Here is a 20,462-nt window from a genome sequence, read left to right as displayed (position 1 = left end):
ACAGTACACTGTCAAGTAAGGTGGGGGAGAAACTGAATTCTTTGCATCTGGTGGGAAGCAATTGTAGATTCAGATATCCATTTAAAAATCCATAAATGCCTAGAAAATCTAACCCCTGTCACCAAACACTTAAAGCCCCATGTCTGCCTGTGTGAACTCCTCTTACCAGCTCTACGGCAATTACCTGAGCATTCTGTTCTTTGAGCTTGGCAGCGCGATATTGACAGAGGAACAGAACAGAAAAACACTTCAGTTTCAGTTCCATGAAAACTCCTGGAGAAAAGAGATCAATGTTTGCCAAATAGCACAGGATCACGTGTGTTTTCTCAGCTTCCCACACTCTTAAAATCCTGAAAGGTTACACCAGCTTATTGATAGTCCTATTACTCAACAAAGGACCTACAGATGGAGTCCACTGGCTGAAAGCACAGAACCCACATAAACCTTGTCTTTTATCTTAATGAGCATCTGCCCTGTCGTGTGCAGCTCAATGAATTTAACAATTTCCTTTGGATGAAAACAAACAGCTTATGTTAGAGTTTGAGAGACCCTGCTGGCAGGGTTAGTCTGTATCCTTGGACTCTGAATCCTGGTTTTAGTGGAGAGCTTGGTTTCCACGTGTGGCTTCCTGTTGAGTTGAGAGATACAAACATTTTAAATATTTGAGTGAATTTAGTGCTGGTGAAGCGTGCTAGATTTACAACCCAGTCACTGAACAGCTCTGTTTATCCCAAGAGCAAGCAGTGGTAGTACAAGCTTTTCTCATTCTCCAGCCAGCCAGGGGAAAAAACCCACAGCTCTCATCCTCTCATCCCTGAGCTCCCAATCACCAGCCCTGCAGCAGTTTCTCCCCAGACCTGTCAGCTGCGGCAGGGGTACCCCGGAGTTCCAAGCCACTGGCCCTGGTGCTCCAAGCTGCTGCTGGTGTCTGGGCCCCCCCAGCACTCTAAGCCACCAGCCCCAGAGCTCTGAGCCACCAGGAGCATCTGGGGCACCCAGAGCTCCAAGCCCAGAGGGCCAAGCTGCTGCAGGCAGGGGGGGGAGCCCAGAGCTCCAAGCCATTGGCCACGGGCGGCAAGGCACCCTGGAGCTCTCAGCAGCCGTGGGCGGCCCTGGCGCTGTCAGATGCGGTCATGGCAGGTGCTGGACAAACACCCCACCCGCTCCCCGCAACATGGCTTAGGGTCTCATCTCCTCCCTATCTCAGGCTTCAGTCCTCCACCTGTCACCGCGTGCGCACGCACACACGCCCATTATTTTTAGTAAAAGTGACAGACAGGTCACAGCTTCCATGAATTTTTGTTTATTGCCCATGACCTGTCAGACTTTTACTAAAAATAACCATGACAAAATCTTAACCGTAGTAATGACTTTTGATCACTTTCAGCCTGTGCTTGATTGGAATCAGCGACCAAGGTAAAAGTCTCAATATCTATTCAGTTACCATACCCCAGACACTGTACCGTATCCCATTTAACAACCTGGATCACAGAGGCAATTCTGGATCATTTGCCCAAGGCCATAAAGTGAGTCAGGAGGTTACCATTGTATTGGACCCTTCAAGCTTCCACTCCTTTGCCTGTAACTATTTAATGTTTTTATCTGTAAATCTTAAAGTACTCTACAAAGGTGGGTAAATGTTGTCATCTCCATGATACTGGTACGGAAACAGGCTTGGAGAGGGGAAAGGACTTGCCCAAGGTCTCTCCGCATGTCAGCGATAGAACTAGAACACAGGTCTCCTGTATCCAAATTATATATACTGGATCATACCTGTTAGACATGCTGCCTTCTTATTTCTAACTCTGGTATAACTCAGTAGATCTCAAAGTGCTTCACAGTTTACCCATTACTTGTTCACTTACCTTATGCTGTACTCAGGCATATTGGGCAGATGAGTGTGCCTAAGTGGCACATTTCAGCCCAGTGCCTCTTCAATTAGCTGTTTATAAGCCCCTGATAAATGGACAATTAGTGGTAGTGCTCTGGCTGGTGCTGCTTTGATAATTGACCCAATTACTTTTCACTTCTGCTGTAGTGATGAAAGTGAGCATAAGAAGATGGCTTGGTTGCCCTGGAAACAGTATTCTAGGAAGCTACTCCAGCTTCACTAACATGAGGACTTTGCTGCGTCCTAGTTTCAGGCCCCCTGGATTCTTTTACTGTTGTTACCAGCATCTCCCAGTGATTTGAAGGCTATGTCCTGTGACTCCTTCAAACTGCCTGTGTAACACACAATTGCTCAGAATAGGGTTGGGATTGAAGCTCTGAACATCGCGAAGGCTCTCTTCAGGTGTAGTCTCCCAGAAGCATCTTGACCACCTGACCTTACAATAGGCAGGTAGCAGGGACTGATTGGGTCCCGTTTTATTATGAATGGCTTTGGGGAGTCTGTTCTTCTAGACTCTCAGGGGGGATACTTCTACTTCCCAACTCTTCTACAGGAGCCTTGTCTTGCTACTGGCAGAGAGATGCCCACTTCCTCTGACGTGGTCTCATCCCACACCTGCTGACCCCATGATACAACTGAGACCTTCCTCTCAGAAGTGTCAGCCCAGCACTGCAACTTGGGTTCACATTTGAACTGTGAAAAGGGGAGAAGCATCTCTATCAAAGAGAACTCTGGGCTGTCTGAAGCTAATCTTAATTGAATGTTCTCTAGCCCTGGACTGACAGATGTTTAGGAGAGTATGATCTGCCCTCCCTGGAAGGATATGCAAATGGATAGAGAAGTGGATCCCCCATTTGCCCTCATCTCTCAGGCAGTGATGTGTGACCTTAAGCAGACACATGTTTGGGAAGGTTTCCTATGTAGGTTTCCTAACTCTTTTCTCCACTTATGTGAGACTTCTGAGTGTCATTTTTGGGTCCCTGGCTTCAGCTGCCTCTTCCCAATTTTAGCTGCCAGTTTGTTTTTGCCCTTGGGACTGTGGAAGCCACCATAAGGTTGGGTAGTGTCATAGCCAGAGCCTCCTTTTCAACCCTGAGCAGATCTGCAGGGTAATCCACCCGTAAGGGGAGTGTGGCTTGTTTGTGCAGTGTGTTTAATGCAGCTGCAGGGTTTAATGCAGGGTCTCAGGGTACTTCTTTGTGCAGAAGGATGTGAACTCTTTAGAAACACTGCATACCTTGCAACGCCTTGAGCCTTTCAGTCAGTCCTTCTCCCAGATCAAAACAGTCTCCTCCTCTCCATGTGATCTTCATTATGGAAACCCCTCAGGCATTCTGCTGGGACTCTTGTAGAACCCCTGTGAGGGATCTGATTGCAGAGCATTCTCACATCTCTGTGGGGCTGCCACAATTAACATGGTTCCAGGCTGCTCTGTTATAGAACATGCTGGATGGCTGAACACACCAGGAAGTGTCTGAGGATTTTGTTAGTATCTGACAGTGCAGCAGCAGTGAGATGGGATATGGCACTTGTTGGGTGGATCTGCCTGAGCTTTGTTACCACTCACAAGAGCATTCCAAGCCAGTCTCCTTAACTATGGCTGTATTTTAATGGTTATGGAAATGTCCACAGCACTCCAGCATAGTTATGCTACCACTTGGGAGGAGCTGCTGTTAAGTGTGTGCATACATTGCCCTTCCTTGTTCCCCCACTGAAGAGGGCTCTGGAAAAGGAGTGTTGCTCCCAAGCAAAGAGCCCTGAGGAGCTAACTCAGAGGTGGGCAAACTATGGTCCACGGGCCACATCCGGCCCGCGGGCCCCTCCTGGCCCGGGAGGCTAGCGCTCCCCCCCGCCCCCTGACTCAGTGTGTCCCCCCTCCCCACCTCAACTCACTGCGCCATCGGCGCAATGCTCTGGGCGACGGAGCAGTGAGCTCCTGGGGCACTGCAGCTGCAGAGCCCGGCCTGACCTGGTGCTCTGTGCTGCGTGGCGCAGCTGCCTGTCCTGGTGCAGCCGCGCCAACAGCCACCGGTGCCCCACGCAGCGCTGTAAGGGGGAAGGGAGCAGGGGGGGTTGGATAGACGGCAAGGGAGTTTGGGGTGGTGGTTAGGGGCCAGGGATGTGGATGGGGTCGAGGCAGTCAGAGGGCGGGGAACAGGGGGGTTGAATGGGGGCAGGGGTCCTGGTGGGGCAGTCAGGAAGGAGAGGAGGAGTTGGATGGGACAGCGGGGGGGGCAATCAGAGGCGGGGGCTCCAGGGTCAGTCAGGAGACAGGGAGGGGTGGCTGGAGCAGGGGTCCCAGGGGGCAGTCAGGAAGGAGAGGAGGGGTTGGATGGGGTGGCAGGGGGCAGTCAGGGATGGGGGTTCTGGGGGCAGTCAGAGACAGGGAGAAGGTGGTTGTATGGGGCAGGGGTTGCGGGGGGGGGAGTCAGAAAGGAGAGGGGTTGGATGGGGTGGCGAGGGGCAGTTAGCGGTGAGGGGTCAGGGAGAAGGGGTGGTTGGATGGGGTGGGGTCCCGGGGGGGGTAGTCAGGAGTGAGAGGAGGGGTTAGATGGGGCAGTCGGGGGAGGCAGGGGGTGTGGATGGGGCAGAAGTCCCGGTGGGGGGCATCAGGGGGTGAGAAGCAGAGGGGGTTGGATAGGAGGCGGGGGCCGTGCCATGCCTGGCTGTTTGGGGAGGCATAACCTCCCCTAACCGGCCCTCCATACAATTTCGGAAATCCGATGCGGCCATCAGGCCAAAAAGTTTGCCCACCCCTGGACTAACTACACTCTTGCCATCCTGGTGGGAAGAAGGCTGGGGTGATGATTACATTCCCAGAAAGAGATGTGAGGAATTTGTTGCTCTTCTAAGCTCAGGCCTCTAACCTCCATGCCTATTTGTGAGAGCACAGCTGAGATAGCAACAGAGCATTACTCAGTTTAAAGTCCTGAGCAAGGTCAAGTCAGCAGCAAGCCGAAGGGATTTTGGACTGTCAGAGGGAGCTGCTTTAATGGAGTTATTCACTGGGCCAAAGACAACGCGTGTTTCAGGTTGAGCCAGTTAGAGGCATTTTTTGTTTAGAATCTTGGTGACTTGGAGCCAAGCTCTTTCATGGAAGGCAGAGGCTGGGGATTGGGTGGAAATCCACTGCTGTGGCCTAGGCCACCATCTGGAGACAATGATATGGCTTGTGGAGTACACTATTTGCCATCTCAGCCCATTGATAGCAATGGGGAGGTCTCTCCCGAAGTCCTATTTCCTCACCCCTGCTGGTCTTAGTGTTGGAACATGAGGCTGAATGCGTTTTAGTACAATCAAATGCAAGGTCATACATCTAGGAACAAGGAGTGTAGGTCACACAGAATGTAGGAGACTGTATTCTGGAAAGCAGTGACTTTGAAAAGGGCTTACAGGTCATTGTGGATAGTCTACTGAACATGAGCTCCATCGTGATGAAATGGCTAAGTTTGAATATGATCCTTTAAAATATTAATGGGAATACTGAGGATTAAGGAGGCGGCATTACCTTTGTATATGGCATTAGTGAGACTGTTCCTGGAATATGATGTCTTGTTTTGGTGTCAACACTTTCAGAAGAATGTTAAAAAATTGGAAAGATCATAAAAGAGTTATAAGAATGATTCAAGTTCTGGATGATTCAGAATTATTCAAGATAGCTGAGTCAAAAGCTGACTGCAAAGAGTTAGAGCGATCTCACAAAACTGGATGACTTGTCAAAAAAATGGCAGATGAAATTCACCACTGAGAAGTACAAAGTAGTGCATATTGGGAAAAAATCATCTTAACTGCACACCTACAATGATGGGGTGTGAATTAGCTGTTTCCACTCAAGAAATATCTTGGAGTCTCCCCGGGTAGTTATCTGAGAACTTCAGCTCAATGTGCAGCAGTGGTCAAAAAAGCTAACAGAATGTTAACAACTATTAAGAAACGGATAGAAAACCACAGAAAATATAATTTCACTCTAGAAATCCATGGTGTGCCACACATTGAATACTGTGTCCAGTCCCTCACTTCAAAAAAAGATGATATGGAGCTGGAAAATGTTCAGAGAAAGGCAACAAAGATGATTAAAGGTGTGGAATGGCTTCCATATGAGGAGAGACTGAAAAGATTAGGGCTGTTCATCTTACAAAGGAGATGACTATGGAAGGGATAGGATTGAGGTCTATAAAATCATGAATGATTTGGGAAAAGTGAATAAAGAACTCTTTACCCTTTCACGCAGTACAAAAAACTGGGCTCACCCAGTGAAATTTAATAGGCAGCAGGTTTAATACAAACAAGAGAAGGTACTTTTTCACACAACGCACAATTAACCTATGTAACTCATTCCCGTGGGATGTCCAAAAGTGTACTTAGGTTCAAAAAAGGACTAGATAAGTTCATGGAGTATAGATCCATCAGTGACTATTAGCCAAGATGATCAGGAATGTAACCCCATGCTTGGGGCAACCCTAAACCTCTGACTGCTGAAAGTTGGGAGAGGAAGATGGGGTGGATCACTCCAATTACCCTGTTCTGTACACTCCCCCTGAACCTCTGGCACTGGCCACTGCTGGAGACAGGATACTGGGCTAGACAGACCATTTGGTCTGATCCAGTATGGCAGTGCTTATGTTCTTAAAACCTGGTTAAGTCACACACTTAGTCTTTTCTTTAATTAGCTTAATACAATGAGCTTCTTAAGAAGTGACTTGATCAGTATGTAAGTACCAACTGTGACAGGTTCCCCCCAGAGTGCCACCTGGAACTGGGATACCACTGAGCCCTCTGATCCACCAGCCTGGGCTCCATCTCACACTGTGCTGCTGTGACAAGTTGCAAAGCCCTCCAAACTTGCACTTTCACCAGCATTCACACAGGTAGGGGGACACCCAGCTGCAGTCACGTGCAGGCTCTCTAACCACCAGCCTCCAAACCTAGGACTCCAGAGCAGTACTGTCCTGTCCTGGTCAAATCTGGCCAGTGTATGGGTTTAACTCTCAGTCTGTGTCTCCCTGACTGTGAAGAGGACCATGCACGCTTGTGGTAACCAAGCTGAGATTTTCCCTAGACACCTTAGCCAAACACACACTGGTTTGGATTAAAACATAAAATAAGTTTATTAATTACAAAAGGATAGATTTTAAGTGATAGCAAACAGATCAAAGCAGATTACCTAATAAATAAACAAAACCATGAACTGAACTTAACATTCTAGATAGGTAGGATATGAATTAGCAAATTCTCATCCTGAGTGATAAACAGGCTGATGGATTCTTAAGGCACAAGCTGCCTTGGCTTTGCAGCTTGGGTTTCCCAGGTTTTCATACACAGGCTAGAAATCCCTCTAGCCTGGGACAATCACTTCCCCACTGTTCAATCTTTATTCCTCAGGTGTTTCCAGGTGTGGTAGTGTAGGGAGAGTGAGGTTCCCCCCGAATGTCATTTTCCCCCTTTTATATCTTCTTCCCATTTGTTGGAAAGCTCTCTTGCTGTGACCTGGGTCAAACAGTTCCAATTGTGTAGTGCTATCTCTGAGATGTTTCCATTGTACACAGTTCCTGGGGTAATCCTTGTGCTTGTATCAGAGGGTTAGCCATGTTAGTCTGTATCCACAAAAACAACGAGGAGTCTGGTGGCACCTTAAAGACTTACAGATTTATTTGGGCATAAGCTTTCGTGGATAAAAAACCCCACTTCAGATGCATGGAGTAAAGTTACAGAGACAGGCATAAATATACTGGCACATGAAGAGAAGGGAGTTACCTTACAAGTGGAGAACCAGTGTTGACATGGCCAGTTCAGTCAGAGTGGTTGTGGTCCACTCCCAATAATTGATGAGGAGGTATCAATATCAAGAGAAGGAAGATTGTTTTTCTAGTGAGCCAGCCACTCCAAGTCCTTTGTGCTTATGTGCATTTCCTCAATAAGCCATTAACATTGTTTGGCCTTTTTACTGTTGTATCTGAGAGGCTGCTTGTGGGTGTGTTCAACCTCACAGCATGTTTCTGTAATACATACATAGCCAAACTTACGATGATAGCACATGCAATCCAATGAGATAATAATGTTGAGCGGATCAAGACTTTTAGAATGATACCTCACAAAGCATACTTTATACAAAACATATCCTAATTACATGACCGTGGTGAATATTGGGGTGCCAGGGTGTCACACCAACACGGGGAGAAAATTTCTGATAGAGCGGTCTTTAGTCTAACACGCAAAAATCATAAGATCCAGTGCCTTGAAGCTGAAGCTGGACAAATTCAACCTTAAAATAAGGTGCATGTTTTTGAGTGGTGGTGCTGATCCTTTGTATTATGGAAGACCAGAGGGTCCTCTGTTATCGATCAGGGCCTCATAGTGCTAGGTACTGTACACCCATGTTATGGTAGCTTACCATTGGAACAACTTACCTAGGGACATAGTTGAGTCTTTATCACTTGCAGTCTTTAAATCAAGATTTGATGTCTTTCTAAAAGATTTGCTATTGCACCATCACAAGTTATGAGGTTGATGCAGAAGAGATTCTATGGCCTGTTCTGCAGGATGTCCAACTAGGTGATCATAATGGTCCCGTCTGACCTTAAAAATCCATGAATGTACATCTACACGTACAGCGGTTCAGTCAACACGTGCGCTGCAGTGGCACAGGTGTAGTAAAGATGCTCTGTGCCAACGGGAGAGAGCTCTCCCGTTGACATTAAAAAAAAAAAAAAAAAAAAGGTTACGCTACTCGCAGGGATATGTCAGCGGGAGAAGCTCTCCTACCGACATAGCGCTGTGCACATGAGCGCTTTTGCCAGCTTAATTTTTGTGTCTCAGGGAGTGGAATATTCAGACCCCTGAGCGACATAAGTGGCAGTGTAGACATAGCCTTAGACAAGGGTTATATAGTAAGCACTCGTCTGTAGTAGAAAAGGTGAGTCCCCAAGTCTGAAATGAAACTGCAGGTACTCTGTAGGATACGAAGATTAAAGGAGCAGTCTGGGTCTTGAGCAAAAGAACTGGGTGTCTTACACAGAGGCATACTGGAAAGAGCATTGCAAGCAATGGGTGGCTAAGCTATTCTGCCATGGTACTCAAGTGGAAGGCAGTTAAAGGGAGAAGGATACCATAATGAAACATTTGGGGAACATTGTCACAGAGTGAAGCAAACTTGCAAGGTGAGCTTAACACAGGAGAGGCCCAAGTGGCTTTCTACATCATGTCACAACCTGCAGGCGGGCTTGATTCCCCAGCAAATGGTGATCAGGGAGCTGTGTACGCACAAATATGGAGTTTCACAGAAGCACGCCCTGACTTGGTGCTGGCCTGAGATTCAGCATGGCAAGAGGTGAGCCTTGGAGAGATGAAAAAGTTCACAAGCTTATTGCTTGCTCTTTCTCCGTGCATTGTTAAAGTGATGTATTCTTGGATATCAGTATGCTAGAAGGGGTAAGGTTTTGCGGCAGTGCTCATCTCTCTGTGGGCGGTGAGGGCCCCTTGGGGCTGTGTCTCTTTCCGTGGGTGGTAAAGCTCACTTAGTCAGCCATAAATGTACTTTCTCATAACTTGCTGGGCCTTTTAAAAATAGGACATCACCCACAGTCTTCAGATTTCATAGGAGGAGGGACAGAGTGGAACCCCCTGGAAGGTAGTGTGCAAAGAGGCTGTGAATTCTGACAGTGGGCTTTAGGGCTTGTGGCAATGTGCTATAGGTGTGCCGCCAGGAGAGAATAGTAAAAATTTATATTCAAAGATTAATTTAGGAATCTCTGAACCAGATTTACCTAAGGACTGAGGGTCCAGCCTGGGCCAGCCTCAGACAGAGATTTCCCATCTAGCCTGGGGCATCAGAATGCAGGACACCACCAAATCTCTACTGCTACACAGTGGCCACATTGGGTGCTATAATCACGGTTCAGAGTGTTGATTATAGACTCCCTTTCTTGTGTAAATTTGGCTGTATAGAACACCACATCTTTCTGACTGCAGTCCTGGAGTTTGTTTTAAATGTTAGAGGGAATTAGGTGAGCGAAAAGGCATGTAATGGATGCAGATGTCATTAGGCATCAGCTCTTGCATTTCAAAGCCACCAAGACAATAACTGAGCATCAAGGTTCTGAGTTTCAGGATGATGGATGTAAGCTAAGGGGTCCTGTAAATATTGATTGCTACTTGCCTGCATCTTTCCCCTTCAACTAACCCTAGAAACTGTTTGTTACTGTACCCTAATCTGGAAGGGAACCATTCTTACCCCTAGATTATAAAACCAGAAGGCACCATTGTGATCGTCTGGTCTGCAGTATAACACAGGCCAGAGGAGTTCCCTGAATTAATTCCTGTTTGAATTAGAGGATATCTTTTATAGAAGAACATCCTATTTTGATTTTAAAATGTCCAGTGATGGAGAATCCACGACAATCCTTGGTAAATTGTTGCAATGGTTAATTAACCTCACTGTTAAAAAATCGCCCCTTATTTTTCCAGTCTGAATTTATCTAGCTTCAACTTTCAACCACAGGATCTTGTTATAGTCTTGTAGATTAAAGAGCCCATTATCAAAGATGTGTTTACCTAGGTAGGTATTTATAGACTGATTAAATCACCATTTAACCTTCTCTTTGTTAAGCTAAATAGATTAAGGTCATGTAGTGTCAAGGTGGGAGAGGTAATTTATCGTATTGGACTGTTGAGAGAGAAAAGGTGCGGTGATCTGTGGGTTTCTTGTATATAGTTGTCTGCAGGGTTCCATTGCTAAAGCTGATCGTGGTGTCGAGGGAGTTAATGCTAGTGTGTGGGAGTTCGGGCGTTTAATGGATGAGAAGTGGTTGTTGAAGTTGTGGTGGAAATCTGAGGGAGTTTAGGTTATCTGTCAAGAAGATGAAAATATGCACCATGGAACCAATGATATACCTGAGATATTTTCATCTTTTGGACAGATGACTTAAACTCCCTCATAGATTTCTAACACACATCCATTAAACTCCCTGGGAGCTTAAATTCATAACTTTGCTAGATATTAAAAATCATAGACTGAATAGAAACACTAGATTTATGGCTTATTACAACAATCTCTAACCCACTTAACACCCCCTCACACACCAGCTTTTTGTTTTCTTTTCTACCTTATGACTTGAGAGGTATTTATTAGGCCACTTCACTTCGATGTTCCCTTGAAATACATATTAACTGCTTATGCTAAACCAGTGGTTCTCAACCAGGGGTACAGGTATGTAGAAGTCTTCCAAGGGCACATAAATTCATCTAGATACTTGCTTAGTTTTACAACAGGCTACATAAAAAGCACTAGCAAAGTCAGTACAAACTACAATGTCATATGATGACTTGTTTATACTGCTCTATAGACTATACACTGAATTGTAAGTACAATATTTATATGCCAATTGATTATTTTATAATTACATGGTAAAAAAAGAAAGTAAGCAATTTTTCAGTAGTGTGCTATGACACTTTTGTATTTTTAAGTCTGATTTTGTAAGCAAGCAGTTTTTAAGTGAGGTGAAACTTGGGGTACTCAAGACAAATCAGACTCCTGAAAGGAGCACAGTAGTCTGGAAAGGTTGAGAGCCACTGTGCTAAACAATGTGTTCCACCTTGTATTTATCTCTGACACTTAATATATTTCCCATACTTGTAGAAGAGCTCTGTGTAAGCTCGAAAGCTTGTCTCTCTCACCAACAGAAGTTGGTCTAATAAAAGGTATTCCCTCACCCACCTTCTGTCTTTAACATCCTGAGACTAACACAGCTACAATGCTGCAGACAAGTCCTGGAGTGTGTCACTAGTAAGATCATCCTTTATGTTCAGAGGCTGGAGTTGTTTGGAAAAAGGTCTTGGCAAGGGCAGAGCCAGGGGAGTAAATCAGGCTACGGGTCTCCTTCCAAAACACAAACAAAAGCAAAGGGAAGCTTCTGTATTAAAACTGTTGCAAGTAATGAGTATCTAGCACGAGGAGAGTGAACTTAATGTTCCGTCTAAATGAGGATCCAGAACATCATCTGTATAGGTCATAGAGGCCCTAGTGAGGTTCTGGATTCCTTTGTGCTGGACACTGTGTGAACACCTCATTCTTTCAAGGAGTTTACAATCTTAGGGCTAGGAGGAAAGCCTAGAATAGCTGTTGCTGAATAGCTATTATATACTTAGGATATGGCTACACTAGAGAGTTTACAGTGGCACAGCTGTGCCGCTGTAAGCTCTCTAATGTAGCTGCTCTAAGCCAACGGGGGAGAGCTTTCCCATCAGCTTAACTACTCTTGCCCCTATGAGCAGAAGCTATGTCAGCGGGAGAAGTTCTCCCACCGCCATAGCAGCTGTCCACACCGGTGCTAATGTGGGTGTAACTTGCGTTGCTCTGGGGGTGATTTATTCACCCCCTGAGCGACATAAGTTATGTCGACATAAGCTGTCGTGTAGACATAGCCTAATTCCCCATGGGGACATACTTACTTGTAACTAAACTGCCTTTGTGCAGTTTAGATGTATCCACTTCCAAAGCAGATTAACTTAAATCATACGAAAGGCGTGCTTAGCAAGGAATAAGAGTGTCCACACAGAGAGTTAATGCAGAATTGCTATCATGCTTTAAATTCACACCCTAACTATTTTGCACTAACTTCCCTTTGAATTCCCTGTGTAGATGAGCCCTAAGATGAGGTAGGTGGGGGAAAGGGATTCAAATACATTTTGTTTACATCTAAAATTACATATAGTGATATCATTTCAGCTGCACCAGACTTCCTCTCAACCCCTTTTTTCTTAAAGACATTATGGTAGGTATTTGCGTTAAGGAGAGATTTGAGGGAGTGGGTTCAAGTGTGGCATTCTGTGCACTGAGGACAATATGGAAGAAGTTGAGAAGATGATTGTGGGTAAAGCAGACAAATGGGCAGTCAAGGCCATCATCACTGGAGGAGGAGGTGGGGGCAATGTGTTCCAAAATGAGAGCGGATGGGTAGAGGGACAAAGCTGCCACTGATTCAGCTATTGCTATTATATTGTTGTCAGTACTATAATATGATGGCAGTGACAGTACTTCAGATTGATCTTTGTCTTAGCTGATGAAAGAGAGAAGAGGAGAGAGCTTTCATCTGTAGCTGAAGTTGGACAGTGGGTCCTCAGCATTCCAGTATGCAGACCCATTTAATTTTTTTTTTTTGCTAAAGCAAAACCAGTGAAACCACCCATGCAGTTAATTAAAATCCCAAGACAGTAGGTCTCTCCACATGTGTATTTACAATGACCCAGAACAGTGGAAGGTGAGAGCAGGATGTTAAAGTGCAAACTTTGGTAGTTAAATGGCTAATTGGAACTGGAAGTATCAGTGCTGCATAGTGTGCTCAGTGTGCATATGTTTTCTAAAATGATAGCTAACTGGCTATGGGGAGCTAACAGCTACTGCAGTCCCAGCCTTTTCCAGCAGGGAGTACTGTAGAGAATAATTCAGGCGCTAATAGCCATAGCAAAAGGACAGCTCAGAACTGTAGCAGAAGAATCCTCTGTAAAGGAGGCTGTGTTGATATTTCCAGTTCTAGTTATGATGAAAATGGTGCTGCTTCATAGCTTAGCTAATGACCATTCTCTTTCCAACCATCAGATGAGTCCTATTTCAGTCCTCCCCGCCCTGCTTGTGCATGCACACACTGATTTCTAGTCTTTGGGTGCATTAATTCTCTCTCTAAACACAGGAATTATGGTAACAGTACACCCCCTCCAGCTGGCTGCCTGAGCAGAGCATACACCGACATGCCTGTCTCACATTTCTCACATGTAGTGAGATATGGACCAGCTCTGCTGCCCCCTCAAACTCCGAGGCATAGTAGGGGAATCATCCTAAAAGGATGAGAGTTCACACACAACTCCAGGAATATGAGGCCACTTGAGCCAGTGCTTGTCATCCATTGGTCCACACTGTCACTGGTACTTGTGACATGGTACTCTAGACTTTATTGTTGTCAGCATGGGATCGTGGTGCGCTGCTGTACATTTACTTGTGAGGCTCTTATATACCATGGAGTTCAGCCAGCTCCAAACCTCACTCATATACTTTAATGCAGTGCTTCTCAAGCTATCTGATGTGGGGGACCGGCAATTTTTTTTTCCAATGTGCGCACAGACCGGCAGCCGATGGCTCGTGGTTTGGCACCGGTCCGTGGACCACCACTTTGAGTAGCACTGCTTTAATGGATTCAGCTGTAAGTCAACAAACTGTGATGTCCTATTTCTCCTGTCTGAATTTTTGTCCACTCCTGATTGAAGATTTGGCTGAGTGCAGCTGCTGGGTAGCAGCAGATGGTGCTGTGTAACAGCTTTCTGGGTCACTTTACTTGATGTCCTTTGAAATATTATGAACTAATTCTGTTAGATTAAGGTCAAATCTGCCCTAAAAAGAAATTGAACCTGTTTGAAGTATCTGTCCCTCTCTCAGCCCAGGGCCTGCAGGCTGACTAGCTGAGCTGCTCTTCTGCATCCTAAACTCAGGTTTGACTTCTTTTGTGTGTCAGTTGTGGGTTTTTGACTTTTAACCTAATTTGAAATAAAGAAAAAAGCGCCCGTGTCTCTTGTTCTCATTGATGTTGCTTTTGTACTTCTAGTGTATTGGACCCGGCTGGGCTGGGCTGTGTTTTGCTATGGCACCTGTTGCATGCAGATAACTTCAATGTTATTTGCTCAGTGTAACTCCTTCCTGGACTCCTGCATCCTCCCGTGAACTTGGACACCAAACATTTAACCCCCTATGTGCCACCCTGTTCTTCACCTGACTGTCAGTCTTGGGACCTACAGCTCTAGCCTTTTATTGTCTCTTAACCACATCAGTCTCCCGAAGTCCTGTGCTGCTCACTCTGATATCCAGATCACAATAATTAGGGTTCATGTTTCAGCAGCCTTTCTGGAGTTTGCTCTCCACTGAGATATGGAAGACTCCTTTGTGCACTAAAACTCCCTCCCTCTACTGCAGTCTCAAAGTGCCTACTCTCTGGTCATTGCAGAGAGCACTAGTGTCTTGTTCCAAACTGTCGTCCACCTCCCTCCACCCTCTTTCTGACCCTCACCAAATAGAGTGAGGATTTGGCTACACTCTTCCTTTTGAAGATCTTAATCTGTCCTGCTACCTTGAGCCCAGGTATTTTATTTAACCTGGCTCCCTTTCACCTTCCTCTTCTCATCCAGTCTGAACAAACCTCTTTTCACTGGATGCCCTTCCAGCCTGTTATCTCCTGTCTTTCCTATCATTGTCCCTAGTTTTACCCACTGGCCATTAATTGCATTATCCAGAGCTTTTTCCCTAGTATACTCCATTCTGCTCTTCTCACAATATCCATATCCCTTCATCCCACTCAGGAAACCGCTCACTTGACCCTGCTCACTCCCTAACTGCTGCACTGGCTTCTTTCCCTTTCTTTATAGAGCTTTGGGAAGGATTCAGAAATTGCTCCCTCTGGTGTGCTGTCCTTCCAGCTTTGTGTTTCCTAGACAAGCTTAGTGACTCCTTTCCTTGCAGATACAGCAACTGCGTGTGAGCCATTGCACTGGATAGGTGCTCTTAATGAGCACAGTACTCTCTTAAAATGTATTCTATAAACACGATCTGTCAGCTCTTCATTTCCCCCAGGACACTGTTAGTTTACAGTATGAGGTGCATTTACATTGTTCGGACTGGAATTCTTATTACTGAAGTTGCATTTCCCCTGAGGACACATGACTTATCCTTAACCTTCCCTTACATGTGTGTAAATTTAGTGTCAGCTAACATCTCCTGAGCAAAGCTGTCCTGTTCAGGGTATTATAACTGTGAAACATAATCGACCATCGTGTGTGTTTAGCCCAGTACTCTGTGTTGTGATGGCAGCTCTGCTATTATTTCTAGGCTGAAACAGCATTTTTATTATAGACCTGGTTTCTCAAGGGATTATGTTATAAATTAGTCTTGAATGTGTTTTCTGGTATGAAAGTAAGTTTGTCTGACTCTCTTTCTCATCTGCCTGGAAAGAGAGTGGTACGGTTTTGCTACAAAACAATGAACATAGGTCTAAAACTAGTCTAGAAAAGCCTTGTAGTATTGATCCTTACATTCTTTTCTCCACTGGCCTCCTGGGTAGGGGGATGGACTAGGTGGGGCCTATCAGGTGCTATGGCTAGGCTGACACTTCCTGTCTCTGCAAGGTAGCACCAGCTTCAGGAAGTGAGGGACCTTCTGATCTGGGGACTGAGAGCTACCATTTGGTAAGGTTTCAGGACTCGGGAGAGGCTGCTCTGAGTGTGGGAGAAAACTCTGGTGTCCACGCAGCGGTATGTGGCTCCTGTCCGGGAGCATGTGAGCTGCTTTCACGTGCTAGTGTCACCAGGGACAGCTGCTGGTGAGTCTGACAGCACAGCCACGCCCGAGGAGCTGCCCAGGCTGGGTGTTGGCTCCTGTGAGCAGCATCCTGGCATGCTGCTGCTTTCGCTGCTGTAGTTCCTGGCCTGGTCACTGGCCAGAGTCTTGCTGGTCTCGGTCATTGTCCCTAGAGCTTTGCAGCTCTGCAGATACCCGCTTTATATCCAAGCCAGTTTAGTAAAGAACATAGTACTTCGTGCCCCCAACCACAAGTAACACTGGAGGAAGAGGGTTTGGAAGCTGTTCCCAGGAACAGCTGGTATCCTAAGAACAGCAGCAGCATCTGCAGGATTCTTTCCTTGCTGAGGAAGGTAAGGGTTTCTGAGGTGTTTCTAGTTGATCCAATAAAAGATATTATTTCACTCAGCTTGTGTGTCTGTGGTTTTTCTAAGTCATACAGGTGCACCTTAGAAAAGCTAAATCTCAAAACTTTGATTTTGCACAAGGCATTCCTACTCCAGGACCTTGGTCAACCAATGTCTCAGTCATGCCAACAGGAATTCTCACAACCTGGTGATCCTTGACTACAAGAACAGACCTTCTGGACTGCATGAACTAATCTGTTGGACTACATACAAGGCGAAAAGGAAACCACTCCAGGAAGAGTGACGTTCCTTCTTCAATGTAGCTTTATGCAGCTGACTAAGGAATAAATGTGGGGAAGTTTGTGCTCTGACTCCTCATCAGTGACAGCAAAGCAGGACAGGGAAGCTCTCTGGAGGCCTGGGATTGGTTAGAATCAGAGGAGGGTGTGCAGGCACTGTGCAGGGTTACACTAACTGGTGAAAGGCTTTGTCCTGCCTTTGCAAGGCTCGCCATCTGAAGCAATTAAGATTAGCAGGCACATTTCATGCTCTGAAAAGTCAGAAAGGGAAAGAAAGGGGAGTTTTACAAAAGAAAATGCCTGCCAGGCACATATTTCACTCTAGTTTTGTGCAAAGGATAAACACAGATGTGGAGGTTAAAAAGCAGATTTCTAGCAGTATTTAATGAAGGGTTTGGAAATGATGCAAGAGACCCGGCAGTAGGATAAAGTGGAGGCACTGCAAAGGACAGAACTGGCACTGGGAGGAGCCCAGTTGACACACAGCACAGATTAGCTACTGAGAGCCCACTAGTTCAAGTTCACAGGGATTTCACAAAACAGGGAGAGAGCTGTGGCAGGAGGGTTTGGCATTTTGATTTTAAAAGTCTCTTCCTGTTTCTGGAAAGCTGCAAAGAGGGTTTGTAAACTTCCCCTTGTGTTTGGGTTCAAATGAAGTTAAGCAAAAAAAATCTGTTTCTTAGCATTCTTGAAAGTTCAGTCCATTGTGCAGCCTCATCCTGCACTGAAGGGCCAGGCCACGTGTCACCTTGCTATAATCATTCTGAAGAACATTTCCCTTCTGCAGCGTCTGATGTCTGGGAGAGAGTGGTCTCTGATATAGCGTGCATTGTTCATTTCAGAGGATCTGTACTGCCTTCCAGACTTAGAAATGAACGCGTATTTCCACAGATCTGTACTTCTCCTCACACTGACAGAGGAAAGCTACAAGTCAGATACATCTCCCACATTTGAGCCGGGAGATATGAGAGCCCTGTCTCCCGTGATCAGACAGGCACTGATGGCTCTTACATCTGAACCCCTTACTGCCAGGTAGTGGATTTCTTGTCACACACAATCATAGAATTTAGAAAGAGACAAAGCCTGTCAGGTCCCATCTAGACATTCTCGTACAATAGAAGCTGAACGATGCATATAGAATCCACAGAAAACAAAAACAGCCTAAAAAAGGCAGTGAGTCTTCATGAAAGGCAGAAACAATTTAAAACAATTGATGAAACAAGATGCAGGTAAAACCATTTTTAACATAAAACAGTCACCAAAGCGATTCCGAAATCTACAATTTCCTCATGAAATGGAACATGCCGTACCACTTAAATTATATGGCAGCATGAAACAAATTCCCAGCACAAATCACTGCCTCACAGAAATGTGAGAGAAATGGTCTCACAGGGTACATCTACACTGCCATTTAACATGTAATTGCAGTGTGGGTAGGTATACCCACGCTAGCTTTAATCTAGCTATCACAGGTAACAAAATGAAGATGCGGTACCACCAGCTAGCTGCCTGACTGCAAACCTGCCAGGGACCTAGGTTTGTATGTGGGTTGGTAGTCCACACCGGGGTACACTTCTTTACTGCTGCTGTTAACACACCAGCTAGTTTAAAGCTAGCATAGGTATGCCTACCTGTGCTACTGTTAAACCCTAAATTGCAGTGAAGGTGTACCCCAGGAAAAGAGCCCAGGTAGCAGCATCTATAGAAATGGAACGGCTGTCCCAGGAAGCATCCACGAGTCAGGAAGATTCCAGCCCTACATTCTGTTTTCCAACAAGTTCCCTAAATCCCAAACCCCAAATGTAGCTTGGCAATGACTTAGTCATAGGTAACTACTTTAATGACCCCATTAGTGCTATGTACAAGTGGAGGCAATGCCTCCTTCTTGCTGGGGAACTTGTTCCTCCTTTCTCCTGAGAGAAAAGTGTCCCAAATGACTGTTGCTGATAGATTTCAAGCTGCAAACAAGGAGCTCCTAATAGCCATTTCCAGCAACTTTTAAACACGCACCAGCCACATCCTCCTCAACCCCACTAACCCAGCAGAAATTGAGGAACAAGAACAGCACAGTCAATCCCCAAAGCCCCCCTTCCTGGGCAGGCAAAGTACATGATGCTTCTCTTCACTCACTGATATTTGTTACCCCACAATAAATGTGTCTAAACCATTCAAGCTAATTGTCTTCTAAGATGGTGGATACACACAAGCTAAATAATTACACATCAATAATTAATACAATTTAATCATTAATCATGACTGCCACCATCATGCTCTCTTTTGTCCCCTAACAACTCATTGCTGGCAAATAGTCATTTCTTTATCTCAATTTATTACATGGTGAAGCCTGATTAAAAGATTCCCCAGTATGTCCACATTTCTGATGGGATAGCACGGAAGAGATGCGGTCTCACTGGGGACAAATACAACTGAAAGCACAAGTATTTTTCTGTTCTCTCATGCCATGTTCTCTAGGGCAATGGCCGGCAGGTACCTAGGGAGCAGTAAGAAGCAGCTTTTGAATCAGGTTTCTTGCTCAGTGCTGAGAATCTCAGATGGATGGAAAGAGGCGGGTGGTGGGGGTCTAGTGAGTTCTTGGGAGATCAGAGACTACAGCTGTGTGTTCTGTCTGTAACACGGGTTCAGAAACTTTGGGTCTGGAACCAGAGGAAACAGAAGAGTTTGTTCCTCCCTGTTAATTCTGTTTACGATGAGAATGGCTGGCCATGATTTCTACAGGATAGCACTTGGAGAGGGCGCGGGGGGTTGTACACAGAACATGCTGGGGCATGGTATTTCCCACCCTGCAGTGTAAGACTTGTGGTGTCCTGATCTGAGGGATTCTGCATTAAATGCCAGTGTCCCATGAGGCAGTTGTGGTTTGTTTTAGAAATTGCAGTGCCCTTTCCTAATTGAGTCTCTGTCTCCCACTCTGCAGGCCTATCTGAGCAGTGGCATTTCAGTGAGGATGTGCTCAGAGATTCTGGGCATCTGGATTTTCTCTCCTAGGGAGAACAGTTACCAGCTTGAATGTCTCTCTTTTTCATAGAGGTGAAGCACAAACAGTTCTGACAAGAGGGGAAGCATTTGAAAGGGATCTTAACCTCTTCAAGTGTCCCTCAGGGAAACCCATCCTACCATCAAAGCGAGACGTGTCACAAGCACTTCTTTATCAAATTATCTGACCTGACGTTAAAAATAAGCCCTTCCCCTGTCTTCAAAGTAAGATGTGAAGGAGCCATCAAGGCAACATCAGAGATGGAGGCGTTGGGCTGGACAGCTGTTCCCTGTCACCTGTGTTTCTTGCAAACCAATTGATTTTTTAAATTATCTGAAGCTTGTAGCAGCTAGATTCCCCTTTTCTGTGTGACGTTTGCAATGTCTGTCGCATAAAGATCTCTAGGCACTTAACTCTGAAGTCCTATCAAGATGGTAGAATGTTCATAGTCTGTAGTTGGGGTTTACTCTTCTCTCCACTGACTGCTGAATCAAACCCCAGTTTTGAAAAGAGATTTTGTAATAGGAATGAGTATTGTTTAGGGAATTGCAACTCTCCTTACCAGAGAACCTCAGGTATGGGGAAGAAAACAGGTCTC

The 20,462-nt window shown here is 45.6% G+C and overlaps 1 protein-coding gene across 8 annotated transcripts in view; it reads left to right on the top strand.

The window, feature by feature from the left end:
* The window catches only part of AMBRA1 (autophagy and beclin 1 regulator 1), a 198,170-nt gene that overhangs the window by 92,142 nt on the left and 85,566 nt on the right, over positions 1 to 20,462 (top strand). The gene's annotated exons all lie outside the window — the stretch shown is intronic.

This window comes from Eretmochelys imbricata, chromosome 6 (genome assembly GCF_965152235.1).
Source record: "Eretmochelys imbricata isolate rEreImb1 chromosome 6, rEreImb1.hap1, whole genome shotgun sequence".
Taxonomy (NCBI): Eukaryota; Metazoa; Chordata; order Testudines; family Cheloniidae; genus Eretmochelys; species Eretmochelys imbricata.
Note: the sequence above shows the minus strand (reverse complement) of the source record. Positions and strands in the feature narration are given on the sequence as shown.